Source organism: Chiloscyllium punctatum, chromosome 34 (assembly GCF_047496795.1).
Source record: "Chiloscyllium punctatum isolate Juve2018m chromosome 34, sChiPun1.3, whole genome shotgun sequence".
NCBI lineage: Eukaryota > Metazoa > Chordata > Chondrichthyes > Orectolobiformes > Hemiscylliidae > Chiloscyllium > Chiloscyllium punctatum.
This window is the reverse complement of record NC_092772.1, coordinates 42727005-42748538: the sequence shown is the minus strand read 5'-3', so window position 1 is coordinate 42748538 and position 21534 is coordinate 42727005.

Here is a 21534-nt window from a genome sequence, read left to right as displayed (position 1 = left end):
GTGGAATTGTTACTACTATCACATGGAATTGTTACTACCACCACGTGGAATTGTTACTACCACCACGTGGAATTGTTACTACTATCACGTGGAATTGTTACTACCACCACGTGGAATTGTTACTACCACCACGTGGAATTGTTACTACCATCACGTGGAATTGTTACTACTATCACGTGGAATTGTTACTACTATCACGTGGAATTGTTACTACCACCACGTGGAATTGTTACTACTATCACGTGGAATTGTTACTACCACCACGTGGAATTGTTACTACTATCACGTGGAATTGTTACTACTATCACGTGGAATTGTTACTACCACCACGTGGAATTGTTACTAACACCACGTGGAATTGTTACTACTATCACGTGGAATTGTTACTACTATCACGTGGAATTGTTACTAACACCACGTGGAATTGTTACTACTATCACGTGGAATTGTTACTACTATCACGTGGAATTGTTACTACCACCACGTGGAATTGTTACTAACACCACGTGGAATTGTTACTACTATCACGTGGAATTGTTACTACCACCATGTGGAATTGTTACTACTATCACGTGGAATTGTTACTACCACCACGTGGAATTGTTACTACTATCACGTGGAATTGTTACTACCACCACGTGGAATTGTTACTACCACCACGTGGAATTGTTACTACTATCATGTGGAATTGTTACTACCACCACGTGGAATTGTTACTACCACCACGTGGAATTGTTACTACCACCATGTGGAATTGTTACTACCACCACGTGGAATTGTTACTAACACCACGTGGAATTGTTACTAACACCACGTGGAATTGTTACTACCACCACGTGGAATTGTTACTAACACCACGTGGAATTGTCACTAACACCACGTGGAATTGTTACTACCACCACGTGGAATTGTTACTAACACCACGTGGAATTGTTACTACTATCACGTGGAATTGTTACTAACACCACGTGGAATTGTTACTAACACCACGTGGAATTGTTACTACCACCACGTGGAATTGTTACTAACACCACGTGGAATTGTTACTAACACCACGTGGAATTGTTACTACCACCAACAATGAAGCAATCCTTTCCATTTTCAGTCCGTTTAGGCTCCAATCAATAAAACATAAAATTAAAAATTAATATCTATATCTTTAAAGACTGGGCGGTATCCACAGAAAATTAAATACACCATGTGGAATTTTGTCTCAATCATTTTAATCTATACGACTCACCACGTTTCCCACCCCTCTGCCCCACGCAGTTTTCCTGAACAATCCTTTGCATCTCCTCAAACTTTGATTGACCATCCACCTTCTGGTCCTATGGATCAGGGAGACCCACCAGCAGCTTTCTTTGCACTTCCGTGTCCCAGGAACCGCCCTTATTTGACAGAATCTAGTCCAAATTCACAGCAAAATGCTTACTCTTTCTCTGTTTATGAGTGGTCAACCCTTTTATTCTGTTTATCTCAGGGGTGCTCTTGGTTCAACTGGGAAGTATTCAGCTGCTGCCTCTTTTCAGAGAGAAAGGTCACTTTCCGGTCGCATATGCGGTGCCAAATTTGTTGTGGAAGAATTACTCCATATTCTGTAAAAAGTTAAACAGGAGACGCAGAAAATCCTTCACGAAATTAAAATTTAATCTTGCAACATCAAAACTGGGAGACCGAGCAAAATGGCTTTCCTGACTCCCCACAATTTCTTTGTTCTCCTCCAGATAATACAATTTGTTGATCCTGCGCTTATTGGATAACATTAGCATATTAATCATGGTGGCCTGCTTTATCTTTCTAAACTAATCATCGTCTGCCATACTGTTTCCTTCCATCACATTTAACCTATCACATTACAGCACCATCATCTTCAACATTAACTAACCTATTACAATGCACTACCATTCTCTGTTACTGGACCCTGTAACATGATCCCAGGCATACATTGCAATACTAAGGTAATTACGTTACTGCCATAATAACTTCCATAGTAGGAAAGGTATGATAGCAAGGTTTATGAGGCATTTAGACACAGACATAATCAGGCAGGGAAGTGAGGATACAGAGTATATGTACAGACATGGGAATAATTCAAAGTAGCATCATGATTGGCAGATACTTTGTGGGCTGAATGGCCTCTCCCTGTTCTGTAGTATTCAATGCTTAAGCTTGTAATGGTGTCAGGATTGAATTGTCCTTGTGGAACCCCAAATGGATATCAATGAGGTGATTATCTAGCCTGTGATTTGAAATGATACATTGCCTTATAAATGGTTCTTATCATATTAAATATCTAATTAGAATTAGTTCCACTAGGACGTTATGACTGTCCGGGGGATACAGGGTGATGGGTGACATTCAGAAGTAAGTCATAACAGTTTCAGAATAAGGGATTGGTTGGTAGAATTGACATGAATCTAATTTAAATTAAAGAGTTGTGTTAATCTGAAATTTGATACATGTAAGGGCAAGCGAGCAACAGAATATTGAAAAGGACAGAGTGATAAAGTTTACTGTTAGAACTGCACAGATTTCTCACCATTTTATTTTGTTTAAATTTTGATTCAGACTTGTGAGCTGTGTGCTGAGAGATGGAAGGTGACCTTTGGAGTGTGAGTAGCAGCTTGTGTTCAGGAAAAAACAAGCAAGATCGATTTTGTTTTTGAGGCCAGGCCTGAAAGTTAGTTGCAGGTTGTTTCTTGTAGATTCTTTTACTTTGAAGTGGGAGTGTGTTGAATCAGAGAGCAGGTGTTTGGACACTAATAAGGAAATGATGTCACCAAGCTGGGAAGAAAACAGATTGATCAGACAAAGGCAGGAGTGGTACTTTTTAAAAACTGTTTTGGTCTGGGGATTTCTGAGAGAAGGATTGGGCTGTGTTTCTACAGTATAAAGGCATGAGAGCTCCCTGCCAAACATCCAACTGGAAATTCAGAGAAAAGACACAAAGATGTTTGCATTATTACCTTTTCATTTGAAAGAGCTGGAAAAGATGGCAAAGAACAAAGAGAAGTACATCACAGGAACAGGCTTTTCATCCCTCAAGCCTGTGCCAACCATCATGCTCTATCTAAATTAAAAGATAAATTTTCTGCTCTTATTCAGTCTGTATCCCTCTATTCCCTATTCATGCAACCATCTAGATACCTCAGATATGTCACCTACAAACCTGCTTCTACCACCTCTTCCAGCAGTGTGTTCCAGGATCCTACCAAACTCGGTGTGAAAAACTTCCCTCACACATCTTCCTTAAACCTTTCCCCTTCTAACCTTGAACCTGTGCCCCCCTGTTGTAGTTGAAACATCAAAGCTGGGAAAAGCCTCTGACTATCTACCCCATCTCTGCTTCTCATAATTTTATGGACTTCTATCATGTCTCATTTCAGCTGCCATCTTTCCAGTGAAAACAATTCCACTCTTTTTAACCTTTCCTCATACCCAATGCCCTTGACACCAAGCAACATTCTGGTGAACCTTCTCTGCACTCTCTCCAAAGCTTCCATGTCCTTCTGGCAGTGCGGCAACCAAAACTGCACACGATATTCCAAATGCAGCCTCAGAAAGGTGTTATAGATCTGCAACATTGTTTGCCAACCTTTTCACTGCCAAGGAAGGAGAGCACGCCATTTGCCTTCTTAATTACCTTGGCCATCTGTATTGCCACGTTTAGGGAAATATGGACCTGCCCACTCAGATCCGTCTGTATGTTAATGTTCCGAAGGATTCTGCCATTTACTGTATAATTCACACTTCAATTTAATCCTCAAAAATGCATCACCACACATTTGTTTGGGTTAAACTCCATCTGCCATTTCCGTGCAGAAGTCACTCATCCTGTTGTATCCTTTCACAATTGGCAGTATCAGCACCTCCACCAATTTTCATGGCATCTGTAAGCTTACTAATCAGAGCACCCACATTTTCCCGCAGATCATGTATATATATACCACAAACAACAGAGTACCTAAAACTGATCCCAGTTGAACACTATTAGTGACCTGTCCACATTCTGAAAAATCACCTATCCATTGTTACCCTCAGTCTTCTATGATCAAATCAGTTTTGTCTCTATCTGCCCAGCCCATCCCAAATTACAAACAATTTTAGATTTTGTACCAGTCTGCCACGTGGGACTATATCAAATACTCCACTAAAGTCCATATAAACTGTAACCACGAAGCTTCCCTCATTAATTACATTGGTCACTTCTTCAAAAAATTCAGATTGGTGGCACATGATCTTCCCCATGAAAAACCATGCGGCCTGTCACTAACTAGCCCATTTTCTTCCCCTCAGTATCTTCTCCAAGAGCTTCCCCACCACAGATGTCAGGCTCACCAGCCTGGATTATCCCTACTTCCAAGGGAATTAGATCGGCTAATCTCCAATTCTCTGGAAACTCACCTGTGGTCAAGGAGGATGTGAAAATATCCGCTAATGCCCAACTATTTCTTCCCATGCCTTTCATAATAACCTTAGATAGATTCCATCAGGCCCTCAGGGTTTACCTCCCTTAATGCAATTTCGGATACCTAAAACCTTCTCCTTCAATACATTGACATTTTCTCGAGTACTCTCGTAATCATCCCTGATCTCAACATCAGTCATGTCCTTCTCAGTGATCACCAACACAAATGTATTCATTGAGGACTTCTCCCACTTCCTGTGGCTCAACTTGTCTTCTTTAACCTTGAGTGGGCCTAGTCTTTTACTTCAAGACATTGATGTTTCATCCTCCCCATTGACACTGACAGACCCACTGAGTTTCTCGAGCAATATCTGTTCTTGTTTAAGAGATGACATTTTCCACATTAAAAAAGGATTCTTTAATTGTGCTTGTCTGTATATCTTCTGTGTGAGAATGTGATCGGAGAACAAATGTTATTGGGTTTAAATTTTCCATTTCAGCCGGTTATCTGGTGTCGAGTATCATCTATTCTCATAATTTGGGACTGAACATTCAGTTAGTCTGACTAGGAAGCCTTGAGGTTAATTGTTAATGTACATGGACATTCTCACTTTACTGTGTTATGAATACAGACTGATTTGATTTGGTTCTAAGTGCAAGTGTGGTGAATGTGTCCTCAGGGATGAGAGCTGCATTGCTGAAAGATTGAGTTCAGGTTGAAGATAAACCGTGATCATATGAAATGACAGAGTGCAAATAGGTTACTGATGTCCCTTATGATTATGTGACATTCTGTCCTGTAAAAACAGCCAAATAGTTTCTGCCACTCAGCCAAAAGTGAGCTTCAGCTACACTATTTAAAAATGTAGATTCGAACTGCAAAGTTCCATGAATAGAATAAAACTTGTCAGTTTGTGGAGTATGGGATTTTTTTTCACCCAAAGTTATAAACGTCAGTGAAAATGTCAGCATGTGTGAGCAAGTTGAAAACAACTTTCAGAAAATGATGCTACTCATTATGCTATTATCTGTTTAAGACAATGTCTTGCATTTTGAAGTATTTCTTAGTTGTCCAAAATATCTTTGAGAAAGAATTCAATAATACCGACATAATTTGTTGTTTTTCTCTCCATCTGACAGCAATAATCAGGAGGAGAACTGTCCCAGTGGAGACTTACACACCATACAAATGAGGGCTCATTCAGAGATCTCACAACAGAGTATTTTCAGAAGCTATCACTTCCAGACAAACAGAAATCACTTCTGAACACAGAAATGGGATTTGCCCATTCTGTAATAATTCAGGTAGAAAGTGTTTACTATCTAATTCTTGCAGTGTTTGGAGTCACTGGTCAGCCACTATCTCATATTACTGTTGTGAATCGGAGTTTTTTGCGCGACTGTACAATCGTACTTCTGTTATTCCATATGAGTTTTGCATGGCCATGTCTTCTGGTCTATCTTGTGGTATAATAAAGTACAAAAACTCTGCTATTGTGTTGTGGTAATGACATTTTGTCTCCAACTTTTGTGAACTTCCTGGAATATTCCCTCCATTTGCTGTATTGAGGTGAGATATTAGCTTAGAAAATGCATAAAATAATGATGTTCAGAAATGGCTTCATCTCGAGGAGCTAAGCTATTTCAAAGTTTGATTCACAAATTATAGCTTCAATGCCAAATATTGAGATAGTTCATCGTCTTTGTGTTGGATTGAGATAGCATGCCCCAAATAAACCTGTACATCAATGTATTTATAAGCTATGACTGTTCTGAAATGTTATATCCATTACCCAAAATTACTTCACAGATTGACCAATGAATGGAATTCTGTGCTATCCTCTCCAGATATTCCCCTCTATCTAACTGAGGATAACGCTTGCCAACTGGCTGTGAAATTAAACATTTTTAAGTCTTTGGTTACCTCACTTTCAAGTGTGTCAATTGGAATGATGCACTGTTTTGTTTCTCAGTATGTCAGACATCATAGGATTGACCTGATGATCACTAATTGTAGAGTTCTGTTTTTTAACATTGTAAATGGATTTCAAAAGAGCTTCCTGTCATTGTGTAATACTTCCTGGAGAGGAATTCTGCCCAATTCTTTCAATTATTTCTATTAATGCAATGATTTATGGAAATATTAAATATAACAAAATTCCAGTATTCTCTGAGTGCGATATTTTCGTGAATCATGTGAAAATTGTACTAAGTTTACTCACTGTATAGTTTGATACCAACATTGATGATAATTATCTTTAATATAATCACCTAAGAGTGTGCTTTTATTCAAACAATCAGTTTCGAATGCTTATTGTACCCAGAGGATTAGATGTGCCATTCTACATCCTCTGAAACTATTGGCTGAGGTATTGCCTGGAAACATTTTTTTTATGTTCGTTTTCCTTTTTCTCTCTTCAAGCTAATCTGTTGGTGATTATTATTCTGTCTCGAGGAAATTGTGGCCTCTCCAAATGTATTTCTTGCTACTTGGTTGCAATGGCAGCAGCCGATCTCCTGGTCGTTATTGCTTAACCAATATTCTACAGGATTGGTCAGATGTATTTCTATGGTTCATTCCTGTTCATTACTCTAGTGTGTAGCTTTATTTATGCGCTCGTTTTCACATCAACAGAGATTTCCGTTTGGCTCACAGTTGCTTTCACCTTCGATCGGTTTATGGCCATATGTTGTGAAAAATTGAAAGCAAAGTATTGTACAAGGAAAATGGCAGCTGTTGTAATAGGGACAGTGACTGTTTTGGGTTGTTTAGTATCTGTCGCCTGGTATTTCAGATATGAACCTCTGTACACGAGTGAAGAACCTACCCCTAACATCAGTCCTATATCTACCCGCCCTTAATTTAAAGCTATGCCCCCTTGTAATAGCTGACTCCATACGTGGAAAAAGGTTCTCACTGTCAACCCTATCTAACCCCCTAATCATCTTGTACACCTCTATCAAATCACCCCTAAACCTTCTTTTCTCCAATGAAAACAACCCCAAGTGCCTCAGCCTTTCCTCATAGGATTTTCCTACCATACCAGGCAACATCCTGGTAAACTTCCTCTGCACCCGTTCCAGTGCCTCGACATCCTTCCTATAGTATGGCGACCAAAACTGCCCACAATATTCCAGATGCGGCCGCACCAGAGTCTTATACAACTGCAGCATGACCTCAGGACTCCGGAACTCAATTCCTCTACCAATAAAAGCCAGTACGCCATATGCCTTCTTCACTGCACTATTTACCTGGGTGGCAACTTTCAGAGATCTGTGTACATGGACACCAAGATCCCTCTGCTCTTCCACACTACCAAGTAGTCTACCATTAGCCCAGTAATCCATCTTTTTATTACTCTTACCAAAGTGAATCACTTCACACTTAGCTACATTGAACTCCATTTGCCACCTTTCTGCCCAGCTCTGCAGCTTCTCTATATCCCGCTGTAACCTGCCACATCCTTCCTCACTGTCTACAACTCCTCCGACTTTCGTATCATCCGCAAACTTGCTCACCCAACCTTCTAACCCTTCCTCCAGGTCATTTATAAAAATGACAAACAGCAATGGTCCCAAAACAGATCCTTGCGGAACACCGCTAGTGACGGCACTCCAAGATGAACCTTTGCCATCAACTACTACCCTCTGTCTTCTTCCAGAGAGCCAATTCCTAATCCAAACCTCCAACTCACCCTCAATGCCATATCTCTGTATTTTCTGCAGGAGCCTACCATGGGGGACCTTATCAAACGCCTTACTAAAATCCATATATACCACATCTACCGCTTTCCCCTCATCTACCTCCTTAGTCACCTTCTCAAAGAATTCAATAAGGTTTGTGAGGCACGACCTGCCCTTCACAAAACCATGCTGACTATCCTTGATCACATCATTCTTATCCAGATGTGCATAAATCCTATCCCTTACAATTCTCTCTAAGACTTTGCCCACAACAGAAGTGAGACTCACTGGCCTATAGTTATTAGGATTATCCCTACTCCCCTTCTTGAACAAGGGAACCACGTTTGCTAGCCTCCAGTCCTCTGGCACTACTCCTGTCGACAAAGAGGACACAAAAATCAAGGCCAATGGCTCTGCAATCTCCTCCCTTGCTTCCCAGAGAATCCTAGGATAAATGCCATCAGGCCCAGGGGACTTATCTATTTTCACCCTTGCCAGAATTTCCAACACCTCTTCTCTACATATCTCAAAGCCATCCATGCTACTTATTCGTGCCTCAGTATTCATATCGACAACAATGTCCTGTTCCTGAGTGAATACTGACGAAAAGTATTCATTCAGCGCCTCCCCAATCTCTTCAGCCTCCACACGCAGCTTCCCATTACTATCCTTGATTGGACCTATTCCTTCCCTAGTCAGTCATTCTTTTATTCCTAACATACCTATAGAAAGCCTTAGGGTTTTCCCTAATCCTACCAACTAAGGACCTTTCATGTCCCCTCCTTGTTGCTCTTAGCTCTCTCTTCAGGTCCTTCCGGACTACCTTATAACTCTCAATTGCCCCTATTGAACCTTCACGCCTCATCTTTACAAAGGCCGCCCTCTTCCATTTAACAAGGGATTCCAACTCCTTATTAAACCACGGCTACCTCACACGACCCTTTCCTCCCTGCCTGATAGGTACGTACTTATCAAGGACACTCAATAGTTGCTCCTTGAACAAGTTCCACATATCAATTACGCTCTTGCCTTGGAATCTACTTTTCCAATCCACACATCCTAAGTCATGCCTCAACGCATCATAATTTCCCTGCCCCCAGCTATAACTCTTGCCCTGTAGTACACACTTATCCCTCTCCATCACTAGAGTAAAAATCACCGAATTGTGGTCACTGTCCCCAAAGTGCTCACCTACCTCTAGTTCTAATACCTGGCCTGGTTCGTTACCCAGAACCAAATCCAGTATGGCCTCACCTCTTGTTGGCTTATCTACATATTGTGTCAGGAAACTCTCCTGCACACATTGCACAAACACTGACCCATCTAACGAACTTGAGCTATAGCTTTCCCAATCAATATCAGGAAAGTTAAAGTCCCCCATAATAACCACCCAATTACTGTCACTCTTCTCCTGAATCATCTTCGCAATCCTTTCTTCAACGATTCTAGGACTATTAGGAGGCCTGTAAAAGACTCCTAACAGGGTGACCTCACCTCTCCTATTCCTAACCTCAGCCCAAACTACCTCAGATGGCAAATCTTCGTCCATCTTCCTTTCCACCGCTGTAATACTATCTTTGACAAGCAAAGCCACACCCCCCCCTCTTTTGCCCCCACCTCTGACCCTACTAAAACATTTAAACCCTGGAACCTGCAACAGCCAATCATGTCCCTGATCTAGCCATGTCTCCGTAATAGGCACAACATCGAAGTCCCAGGTACCAACCCACGCTGCGAGTTCACCTACCTTATTTCGTATACTTCTGGCATTAAAGTATACACACTTCAAGCCACTCTTCTGTTTACAGGCACCCTCCTTTAAGATTGATGCCATATTCCTAACCTCCCTACACTCCAGGTCCTGCACCCTAAAGCTACAGTCTGGGTTCCCATGCCCCTGCAGAGTTAGTTTAAACCCCCCCCAAGAGCACTAGCAAACCTCCCCCCAAGGATACTGGTGCCCCTCAGGTTCAGGTGCAGACCATCCTGTTTATAGAGGTCCCACCTTCCCCAGAAAGAACCCCAGTTATCCAAGTACCGAAATCCCTCCCTCCTGCACCATCCCTGTAGCCACGCATTTAACTCTTCTCTCTCCCTATTCCTCGACTCTCTATCACGTGGCACGGGTAACAAACCAGAGACAACAACTCTGTTCGTTCTAACTCTGAGCTTCCAACCTAGCTCCCTAAAAGCCTGTCTAACATCCTCAGCCCTCCTCCTACCTATGTCATTGGTGCCAATATGGACCACGACTTCAGGCTGCTCCCCCTCCCCCTTAAGGACCCGGAAAACACGATCAGAGACACCACGTACCCTTGCACCTGGGAGGCAACATACCAAACATGAGTCTCTCTCGCTCCCACAAAACCGCCTATCTGTGCCCCGAACTATCGAGTCCCCAATTATTATTGCTCTGCTCTTCTCCACCCTTCCCTTCTGAGTAGCGGGGACAGGCTCCGTGCCAGAGGCCTGAGCCCCGTTACTTACCCCTGGTAAGTCCCCCCCCCCACAAGTATCCAAAACGGTATACTTGTTCTTGAGGGGAACGACCACAGGGGGTCCCTGCACTGGCTGCTTCCTCCCAGTCCCCCTCACTGTCACCCATCTATCTGCCATCTTTGGAGTTACTATTTCCCTATAGCTCCGATCTATGACCCCCTCTGCCCCCCGAATGATCCGAAGTTCATCCAACTCCAGCTCCAGTTCCCTAACACGGTCTTGGAGGAGCTGGAGATGGGTGCACTTCCTGCAAGTGTAATCAGCAGGGACGTCCATGGCATCCCTCACCTCATACATGTTGCAGGAGGAACATTGCACTGACTTCTTCAGCTGCGCGCTTTTAAAGGGGAAACAAACCTACCCAGGTAAGCTTACGCTCTACCTGCTTCCGGGTCTCGGCTGCCTCTCTGGTCGTCGTCACTTTCCCCTGCTTCTCCCGCTCTTTCTGTGAAGAGAGAGAGTGAAAAAAAATACCGCTGCCCGCTACCGGTAAGTACTTTTAAAACAAACAGTCTTACCTTAGCTGCTGCTCGCAATCAAAAATATTTTAATATTCCCTGGTACTGCATTACAAAAGCCAGCTTCATCACTTCGACTGCATGGGCGGGTTTTGTCATCTTTTATTTCATTTTCATTGTTTTTGTGCCATTCTTAATCATGTTACTCCTCAATCTTCTGACTGTCAGACGTATTTTAGCAGCAAGTAAAGTCCGCAGGTCACTCCGGGGTCACCTCAATGGAGAGAATGGCAAGGATCCAGAAATGGAGATGTGATGGAAATCCATCATATTACTCTTCAGTATATCTGGCAGCTTTCTAACGTTATGGGTGACCCAGCTTGTATTTTACATTTATCAGCGAATTGTAAAGGCATATTCTTACTCTGTCACAGATCCCTTTATTACCTGGAATCCATCACCAATATGCTTCAGCTTCTCAGTACCTGCACCAACACATGTATATATGTCCTGACCCAGAATAAATTCCGAGAGCAGCTGAAGACTGCAGTTAAATACTCCTTTGACCTCATTATGAATTGGCAAAAGTTAAATACCCCTTTGACCTCATTATGAATTGGCAAAATTTCATGAAAGGCTAAGTTATATAGGTGATCCATCTAAGTTCATTTCATTACTACATTCCATTTGTGACCTTCCCCTGTATAATATACACTGGGTGGAAAGTAATGCAGCATAGACCCAACTGACATCTATGCATATCTGTGAAAAACATAACTCAGTGTAAGACTTATTCAGCAGACCCAAATTTGTAGGGAATTTGGCATTTCACGCCAAATGTATGGCTCTGAAACACTCATCATGTCTTCAAATATGTTCCTGTGTGGCACAAACAGAACTAAAGCAAAATTCTTTAGCAAAAACCTGACTGCAAGCCTGTTTATTGATATGGTAGACTTGAGACAAATATAAAGAAACACAGTGATGGACAAAGTTTGGAGAACTGCTAAAGATCATTGTGCGTGTTAAGAGTCCGTGGACATACACATAAATAAGTCACAGGTAAGCACATTTAATATAACCGGTATGCTGTAATTGCTAAATACATTTATGATCGCGTGAGAGATACAGGATAGCTAAGGAGTAGATTATTAGGGTAACTGTCATTTCATTATTAAGTAAAGGTAAACCAATGATGAAATTTAGAGATATAAGTAAACACTGCTGACAATACCAAACCCACCGGTGAGATGTTTCTAACAAAGCGATGTTTCTATCGGTGAAGAAAGCAGACCATTGTGCTCAGAAAGCTAATGAGATTACGAAGATTGTGGAGGATGCGGAAATATTTCTAAAACAATTACACCAGAAATATCAGGTGATCAAAGTATTAAGGAAATGGGTCTGTATTATTGAGAAAGGCAAAGAACAGACAGCTGTCATGGTGCAACATTGTACAAATCCTATCTGTTATACAGAGCTGTTTTGGATTGTGGCACAACAGCTCAGCCAGGAACTCATGGACAAAAACATAATGCACAGAGCCCTCAAACAGGAACTGTGTGACGGCAGAGGAGCGTTAAGAGAGTCAACTACAAAGAGCTCACAGAAAAGCAGGTTAATCTCTGCATAGACTTCACTTACTGGAGTTAGAGGAATTTGGGGAAATGTCGTATTAAAAGTTGGTCAGTTATAGAATGATTGTGGGATTTGTTCAGGAGAAAGCACGGATTTGAGATAACCAAGTGAAGGAGCTATTCGGGATGGTAACCATTGATCTACCCCGCTGCCCCACATTTAGGTTAACTCCATGCTTAAGTTAGCCCTAAGTTAGTCATGCTGCTGAACATCGACAGAGTGGAAGGTGACTCCAGTCAGGCAGAAGAGACAGTCAGGGGAGGATATAAGTTACAGCTAAACAAATAGCAATGTTGCATCAGATATTATCCATCAGCTAATGTCTGATTCCCTCAGAGTATTTTCCACTGCATTAACTCGGTAACTTATTCCTGGCAACAGGGGCATGAGGCGAACATGTGACACTGTTAACAGTACGTCTACCAATCCTGGCTCAGGCAAGTCTCAAATACTGTCCGTACTTCAGACACTTTGAGTAGTTTGAGTGTTAAAAACTCCTTACCCAAGTGTATTGTCAGTGATGCAGACAAAGGGAAACAGAATTTGATTCGTGGTTCAACTCGATTTTATTCACAACGTTAACACTACGATGTGAACAATTCCCAAATTCCCACAATATTTACTGTCTACATAGCTCTATCCATCTGTGAAAGGATATTAGCTGCAATGATCCACATGTTTGAGCTGGGCCGTTGGAATCTCCTTCCTCTCCGACCGAGGGCTGGTTCCCTTCCATGAAAGTGGGTCTCCCTGTCAGGGCAGATCTTCTCCTGGGCCTTATTGGGTTATTTCATGGTCTTCTCCCAGGAGTCTTGATGTCAGCCTTCAATGAGGGTGTGCCTTCCAGGTGAGTATTTTTATTCCCCTCATCTTGGACCTTCCACAATGTTCCGTGGTCCTTGGCCAATGATTTCATGATGGAGGTTCCAAGTGCCCTCAGGCACAAAAAGGACATTAGGTTGTCAGACAATCTTCAGGCTGGTTAGAACTGGTTCCACTAAACCTATGTGACCTCTTTGACCTTCATTTCCACTGTTCTCTGTCACCAATACCTGCTGATTGCTGTTTAATTTAATTTGACCAATTTTCCGTTTGGCTTGATTTCTCTGTTTGTCGGTCAATTTAGAATGTCCAATATTAGATGAGATTTTATTCCCTACAGTGTGGAAACAGGCCCTTTGGCCCAACAAGTCTACACCGACCCGCCAAAGAGCAACCTACCCAGACCCATTCCCCTACATTCACCCCTGACTGATGCACCTAACACTACAGGCAATTTAACATGGCCAATTTACCCTAACCTGCACATCTTTGGACTGTGGGAGGAAACCGGAGCACCCGAAGGAAACTCACGTAGACACGGGGAGAATGTGTAAACTTCACTCAGACAGTTGCCCAAGGCAGGAATTGAAACCGGGTTCCGGGTCTCTGTGATGCAGCAGTGCTAACCACTGAGCCACCGTGCTGCTCACATCCATATCGTTTTGGTAATGTGCCAACCAGAACTGTACACAGTTGTGCCCCGTGGTACCTTTACCATACAAAGTTAATACCCAGTCACTCCAAGTTAGGTGAAGTTTTTCAAAGTTTTGATCTCAATACATGGGATCAACCCAGAACTCCAGAAAGCTACCAGAGTTGGAGGACTTGATCTAAAGGGAGAGGTTGAATAGGCTGGGGCTGTTTTCCCTGGAACATCGGAGTCGGACAGGTGACCTTATGGAAGTTTACAAAACCATGAGATGCATGTTTAGAGTAAATTGGCAAGGTCTTTCCCCTGGGCTGGGGGAGTCCAGAAGTAGAGGGAATAGGTTTAGGGTGAGAGGGGAAAATCTTTAAAAGGGACCGAAGGTGCAACTTTTTAATGCAGAGGGTGGTGCATCTATGGAATGAACTGCCAGAGGAAGTGGCGGACGCTGGTACAATTACAAAATTTAAAACACATTTGGATGGATATATGAACAAGGAAGGGGTTAGAGGGATATAGGCAAAGTGCTGGCAAATGGAACTAGGTTAGTTTAAGAAAGCTGGTCGGCATGGGCGAGTTGGACCGAAGGGTCTGTTTCGGTGCTGTACATCAACAGAACATCGAACAAGAACAGTACAGCACAATCTAGGCCCTTCGGCCCTCGATGTCATGCTGACCACGTAAACTACCTAATTTCAAATGAACTCACACAACCTGCATTGTATCAGCATCCATGTGACTATCCAAGATTTACTTAAATGTCCCTAATGTATCTAACTCTTCTACCACTGCTGGCAGTGCATTCCACAGGCCCACCCCTCTCTGTGTAAAGAACCTACCACTGACATTTCCAGTACATTTTCCTCCAATCACCTTAATTTTTTTAATATTCATTTGTGGGAGTAGGGCATCGCTGGCTGCCCCATCCCTATTTGCCCTTGAGAAGGTGGTGGTGAGCTGCCTTCTTGAATCGCTGCAGACCACATGCTGTGGGATGATCCACAATGCCGGTAGGGTGGGAATTCCAGGATTGTGACACAACGACGGTGAAGGAACGATGGTATATTTCTAAGGCAGGGTTGTGAATAACTTGGAGGAGAACTTGCAGCTGGTGGTGTTCCCAAGTTCCTGTTGCCCTTGTCCTTCAAGGTGGAAGTGTTAATGGGCTTGAAAGCAGCTCCCTAAGGAGCTTTGGTGAATTTCTGCAGTGCACCTTGTAGATAGTACACACTGCTGCTACAGAACAGCAGTGGTGACTTTCACCTTGGTTATGGAGAGAGATAGGTGCGCACAACAAGGAAGTTTTTACAATTGGGGGAAGGGAAATTATGATGCTGTAAGACAGGATTTGAGGAGCATACGTTGGGAGCATAGGCTGTCAGGGAAGGATGTGGTGGAAATGTGGGACTTTTTCAAGGAGCAGATACGACGTGTCCTTGATATGTATGTACCGATCAGGCAGGAAAGAAATGGTCGTGTGAGGGAGCCTTGGTTGACGAGGGAGGTTGAATGTTTAGTAAAGAGGAAGAAGGAGGCTTACATAAGGTTGAGGAGACAAGGTTCAGATAGAGCAGTGGAGGGATACAGGATAGCCAGAAGGGACCTGAAGAAAGGGATTAGGAGAGCTAAGAGAGGGCATGAAAAATCCTTGGCGGATAGGATCAAGGATAACCCCAAGGCATTCTATGCGTATGTGAGAAACATGAGAATGACGAGAACGAGGGTAGGTCCGATCAAGGACAGTGGTGGGAGACTGTGTATTGAGTCGGAAGAGATAGGAGAGGTCTTGAACAAGTACTTCTCTTCAGTATTTACGAACGAGAGGGACCGTATTGTTGAAGAGGAGAGTGTGAAACGGACTGAAAAGCTAGAAGAGATACCTGTTAGGAAGGAAGATGTGTTGGACATTTTGAACAACATGAGGATAGACAAGTCCCCCGGGCCTGACGGGATATATCCTAGGATTATGTGGGAAGCAAGAGAGGAAATTGCAGTACCGTTGGCAATGATCTTCTCGTCTTCACTGGCAACTGGGGTGGTACCAGGGGACTGGAGAGTAGCGAATGTTGTGCCCCTGTTCAAAAAAGGGAATAGGGATAACCCTGGGAATTACAGGCCAGTTAGTCTTACTTCTGTGGTAGGCAAAGTAATGGAAAGGGTACTGAGGGATAGGATTTACGAGTATCTGGAAAGACACTGCTTGATTAGGGACAGCCAGCACGGATTTGTGAAGGGTAGGTCTTGCCTTACAAGTCTTATTGAATTCTTCGAGGAGGTGACCAAGCATGTGGATGAGGGTAGAGCAGTGGATGTAGTGTACATGGATTTTAGTAAGGCATTTGATAAGGTTCCCCATGGTAGGCTTATGTGGAAAGTCAGGAGGCATGGGATAGAGGGAAATTTGGCCAATTGGATAGAAAACTGGCTAACCGGTCGAAGTCAGAGAGTGGTGGTAGATGGTAAATATTCAGCATGGAGTCCAGTTACAAGTGGAGTTCCGCAGGGATCAGTTCTGGGTCCTCTGCTGTTTGTAATTTTTATTAATGACTTAGAGGAGGGAGTCGAAGGGTGGGTCAGTAAATTTGCAGATGATACAAAGATAGGTGGAGTTGTGGACAGTGAGGAGGGCTGTTGTTGGCTGCAGAGGGACTTAGATATGATGCAGAGCTGGGCTGAGGAGTGGCAGATGGAGTTCAACCCTGCCAAGTGTGAGGTTGTCCATTTTGGAAGGACAAATAAGAATGCGGAATACAGGGTTAATGGTAGGGTTCTTGGTCAGGTGGAGGAACAGAGGGATCTTGGGGTCTATGTACATAGATCTTTGAAGGTTGCCACTCAGGTGGATAGAGTTTGTAAGAAGTCCTATGGAGTATTATCGTTCATTAGCAGTGGGATTGAATTCAAGAGTCGTGAAGTGATGTTGCAGCTGTACAGGACTTTGGTAAGGCCACATTTGGAGTTCTGTGTGCAGTTCTGGTCGCCTCACTTTAGGAAAGATGTGGAAGCTTTGGAGAGGGTGCAGAGAAGATTTACCAGGATGTTGCCTGGAATGGAGAGTAGGTTGTACGAGGATAGGTTGAGAGTTGTCGGCCTTTTCTCATTGGAACGGCGAAGGATGAGGGGTGACTTGATAGAGGTTTATAAGATGATCTGAGGAATAGATAGAGTAGACAGTCAGAAACTTTTTCCCCGGGTACAACAGAGTGTTACAAGGGGACATAAATTTAAGGTGAAGGGTGGAAGGTATAGGGGAGGTGTCAGGGGTGGGTTCTTTACCCAGAGAGTGGTGGGGGCATGGAATGCGCTGCCCGTGGGAGTGGTAGAGTCAGAATCATTGGCGACCTTTAAGCCGCATTTGAATAGGTACATGGATGGGTGCTTAATCTAGGATAGAAGTTCGGCACAACATCGTGGGCCGAAGGGCCTGTTCTGTGCTGTATTGTTCTATGTTCTATGTTCTATGTTCTGTGGTGGAGAAATTAAATGTTTGCAGATGTGATGCCAATCAAGCGAGTTGCTTTCTCCTGGATGATGCCAAGCCTCTTGAGTGCTGTCGGAGCTGCACCCATCCAGCCAAGTGGGAGTATTCCATCCCACTCCTGACGTGTGCCTCATAGATGGTGGATAGATTTTGGGGTTTCAAGAGGTGAGTTCCTCACTGTAGTATCCCTCGCCTCTGACCTGTTCTTGGAACCGGTGTTTAGTCTAGTTGGGTTTCTGATCAGTGTTAAACCCAAGGATGTTGACAGTGCGGGATTCAGTGATAGTAATACTGTTGAATGTCAAGGGCCGGTGGTGAGAGTGTCTCTTACTGGTGATGGTCATTATCTGGCATTTATGTGGCCCGGATGTTGCTTGCCACTTGTAGGCCCAAGCCTGGATGTTGTCCAGATCTTGTTGCATAGGAGCACAGACTGCTCCAGTATCTGAGGAGTCGCAAATGGTGTTGAACACTGTGCAATTATTGGTGAAGATCCCCACTTCGAAACTTATGACAGAGGGAAGGTCATTAATAAAACAGTTGAAAATGTTTATGCCTAGGACACTACGCTGAGTGACTCCAGCAGAAATGTCCTGGAGCTGAGATGACTGACCCTCCACAACCACAACCATCTTCCTTTGTGCCAGGTATGACTCGAACCAGTGGAATGTTTCCCCCTGATCCCCAGGGTTTCTTAGTGCCATACTTGGTCAAATATGGCCTTGATGTCAAAGGCTGTCACTCTCACCTCCCCTCTGGAATTCAGCTCTTGAATCCAGGTTTGACCCGAGGCTGTACTGAGATCAGGAGCTGGGTGATCCTGGCAAAACCCAAACTGGGGGTCACTGAGCAGGTGCTGTTTGATAGCATGGTTGATGACCCCTTCCATCACTTTACTGATGATGGAGATTAGACTGATTGGACAGAAAGTGGCTGGGTTGGATGTGTCCTGCGTTTTGTTTACGGGACGTACCTGGGCCATTTTTCGCGTTGTCGGATAGATGCCAGTTTTGGAACTGTACTAGAAGAGCTTGGTGAGGGGCGTGGCAAGTTCTGTCACATAAGTCTTCAATACTATTACTGGAATGTTATCAGGGCCCATTGCCTTTGCAGTATCCAGTGCCTCCAGAAGTTTCTTGATATCACGTGGAGTGAATCGAATTGGCTGGAGACTGGTATCAGTGATGCTGGGGAACACTGGAGTAGCCCAAGATGGATCAATCACTCGACACTTCTGACTGAAGATTGCTGCGAATGCGTCAGTCTTATCCTTTGTGCTGATGAGCTGGGCTCCTCCATCATGGAGGGTGAAGATATTTGTGGAGCCTTCACCTCCTGTGAATTGTTTAATTGTCCATCACCATTACGACTGGATGTGGAAGGACTGCAGAGCTTAGATCTGATCCCTTGGTTGTAGGATCACTTAGCTCTGTCTGTGCCAATTGGCATGCCAGTAATCCTGTTTGGTAGCTTCACAAGTTTGTCACCTCATTTTTAGTAATGCCAGATGCTGCTCCTGGCATGCCCTCCTGCACTCTCCATTGAACCAGGCTTGGTGGTAATGGTTGAGTGGGGGATATACCAGGCCATGAGGTTACAGATTGTGCTGGAGTACAGGCCTGCTGCTGTTGATGGCCCACAGTGCCTCATGGATGCCTGGGCTTGAGCTACTAGATTGGTTCAAAATCTGTTGCATTTAGCACGGTGACAGTGCCACACAATACGATGAAGGTTATTCTCAATGTGAAGGCGAGACTCCATCTCCACAAGGACAATGCAGTGGTCACTTTTACCTGTACAGTCATGGACAGATGCCTCGGCAGACGGCAGATTAATAAGGATGAGATCAAGTATGCTCTTTCCCCCACCCCCACCACCTTTTTGGTTCCTTCATTACCTATCACAGACCCAGTCCATCAGTGAAATCCTTTAGGACCAGACCAGCTCAATCAGTAATGTTGCTGCCGAGCCACGCTTGATGGTGGATATTGAAATCCCTCAGCCAGATTACGTTTTACACCCTTGCCATCTTCAGGGCTTCATCCAAGTGTTGTTCAACATGGAGGAGTACTGATTCATCAGCCGAAGGAGAACAGTACATGATAACCAGTAGGAGATTTCCTTGCCCATGTGCTGGGTCAGTCCTACCAGTGAAGGGGTGGTAATGGTGGTGTCTGGGGTGTTATGGGTAAGGTCTAATTCCGTAAGAATGACTGTGTCAGGCTGTTTCTTGACTGGTCTGTGAGACAGCTCTCCCAATTTCAGCACTAGACCCCATGGTCGACAGGGCTGTTTGTGTTTTTGCTGTTGTCTTTTCTGGTTCCACGGTCGATGCCAGGTGGTCCGTCTAGTTTCGTTTCTTTGTTGTTTTTTTCTCACAATTGATGCAACTGAGTGCCTTGCTGGGGCATTTCAGAGGGCAGCTGAGAGTTAACCACATTGCTGTGGCTCTGGAGTCACATGTACGCCAGACCAGGTAAGGATGGCAGATTTCCTTCCCTAAAGGGCATTAGTGAACCAGTTGGGTTTTTTCGACAATTGACAATGGTTTCATGGTCATCGGTTGACCCTTAATTCCAGATTCATTTTTATTGAATTCAAATTCCCCTATCTGTGGCAGGATTCATACACAGGTCCCCAGAACATTATTCTGGGTTTCTGGATTAATAATCGAGTGATAATACCACTAGGTTATCACCTCCCCATAGCCTTGATTAGTCAAGGCATAGAGCTTCAGAGCAGGGAGGTTATGTCAGAATCATAGAGAGCCTTGGTGGGGCCACAGCTAGAGTATTGTGTACGGTTCTGGAATCCATATTATAGGAATGATATGAAAGCACAGGAGAGGGTGCATGGAAGGTTTTACAGGATGCGCGAAGAATGGTCACTGGACTCAAAATGTTAACTCAGCTTTCTGTCCACAGATGCTGCCAGAGCTATTGAGATTTTCCAGCAACTTCTATATTTGTTTTGCAGGATTATGGAATCTCTCCAGTGTGGAAACAGGCGATACGGCCCAACAAGTCCACACCGACTCTCTGAAGAGTATCCCACTCAGACCCATTTCCCTACCCTACGACTTGACATTTCCCCTGACTAATGCATCCAGCCTACACATGACTGGACATTATGGGCAATTGAGCATGGCCAATTCACCCAACCTGCACATCTTTGGACTGTGGGAGGAAACCCATGCAGATACGGGAAGAATGAGCAAACTCCACACAGACCGTCACCTCAGGCTTGAATTGAACCCAGGTCCTTGCAGCTGTGAGGCAGTAGTGCTAACCACTGAGCCACACTGCTGCCCCTAGGCCGTTGGCACTCACAAGGATGTTACCGAGACTGGAGGGTTTGAGCTATAAGGAGGGACTGGATAGACAGACTCCCACTAGTTCTTCCTTGGAGTATCAGAGGCTGATGGGGGACTTTATAGAGGTTTATAAAATCATGAGGGGCATGGATAGGTTGAAGAGGTGAAGTCATTGCTCCCAGGGGTAGGGGACTCCTAAGTGAGAAAGCATAGTTTGAAAGTGAGAGGAAAAGATTTGAAGGTTTAAATTTGAAAGAGCGGCAACTGTTTCACATGGAGGGGTGGTGTATGTTTGAAATGAGCTGGCAGAGGAAGTAGTCCAAAGATGTGCAGATTGGGTGAATTGGCCATGCTAAATTGCCCATAGTGCCTCGTGATGTGTAGGCTAGGTGCATTAATCAGAGGTAAAGACACAGAATAGGGAGTGGAATGGGTCTGGGTGGAATACTCTTCAGGGGTAGGTGTGGACCTGTTGGGTCATATAACCTGTTTCCACACTGTAAGGATTCTATAATCCTGGTAAACCAATACAGAGGAAGAGGCTCATTTAAAACTCATTTGGATGGGTCCATGAATAGGAGGGGT